This window comes from Tupaia chinensis, unplaced genomic scaffold (assembly GCF_000334495.1).
Source record: "Tupaia chinensis unplaced genomic scaffold, TupChi_1.0 Scaffold142061_1, whole genome shotgun sequence".
Lineage (NCBI taxonomy): Eukaryota > Metazoa > Chordata > Mammalia > Scandentia > Tupaiidae > Tupaia > Tupaia belangeri.
In genome coordinates this window covers 102,748-104,043 of record NW_006201913.1, presented here as the reverse complement: position 1 = coordinate 104,043, position 1,296 = coordinate 102,748, and positions in this window count along the sequence as shown.

The following is a 1,296-nucleotide window of genomic DNA, read 5'->3' as shown; positions in this document are numbered from 1 at the left end:
ATACAGAAGACCATTTATGAAATTTGTACAAGAGGGAAATCCAAAACAATGATTTTTCATTTTTTGCCATTTTTCTCATCACATATTAGTATATTAGCTGTACCATTTTATTATGTATACTTTTGTACGCCAATGTGTTTTATCACTGGTCAGTAGATTTTTAAAAATAAATATTTATTTAGTTTTATTTCTTCTTCTTTTTAATAATATTATTTGCTATAAGACACATGCACTCATCAGAGAGAGACAGAGAGGAAAATTGAGAAAGCAAGCAGCCAGGTCCAGGACTCAAACTGTGATTGGCAATAAGGGAATCCAGCACCTTAGCTATCACGATACCTGCTGGTCCCTGGCTTTTAGTCTCCTCTTTAGGACTGTGTGTTCATTTCAGTTCAAGATCCACAGTTACAAACATATTCACTATCGCCACAATCCCTTCTCCTCCATTCTCCTCTAGGCATCTTGGACATGCACACACACATGCCCAGAGTGAGTTTAAGGCACCAGATCCAAGCCTCGAACCAAGGTTGACTACATGGGAGTCCAGCCTCATAGCCATTATGCCAACTGCTGGTCCCCCAAGTCATTTTCTGACCATGGTATTTCAAGGTAACTTTTTGACTTATTGTAGGTATTCCTGCAGTTGAATTAGACACATGCTACATTTAGCTAGCAGACTTCCTGTATAAGTAGTCTCATGGTAGGTGGGTAGCATTCAGTTCTTTTCCTCTGGACTAAAAACTGAAAGGGGACTGTCTAATTCTCACGTGGCAACCCTTTGAATGTAAACACAGCCACAAAGAACTATGCCTGTAAGCCAGTTCTATTGTAACCCTGCCTCAGTCACCTGAATAACCCCAGGCTTCCCAAGTAGAAAAGGTGAGGACATGTGGGAGGGAAACCAGTTATCTTAGCCAAGGAAACCCTAGAGTAGCCTACATCCAGCCAAGTTCTAAATATACAAGAAAGCCCAGCAAATATCCACAGAGCCTTCTTATCTGACTCACACCTACCTGCAGATTCATGAAGAGACCAGGAGTACTCAGAAGAACTCCCCATCACATAATAGCTCTGGATAATGAACCTTAATATAGACCACTTTCTGGTTGAATATGGAATATTTATTGCTGAGTGAGGCAAGTCAGGCTATGAAGGAAAAATACTGTATGTCTCCATTTAATATATATTGAATGTCTGTACTCTATGGTAGAGACCAAACAAATGGAGGACATAAAAGCAGTGGAAATAGTTATGGATGCTAGAGATAGTATTGAAGAAGGATGGGAGAAGAGAACA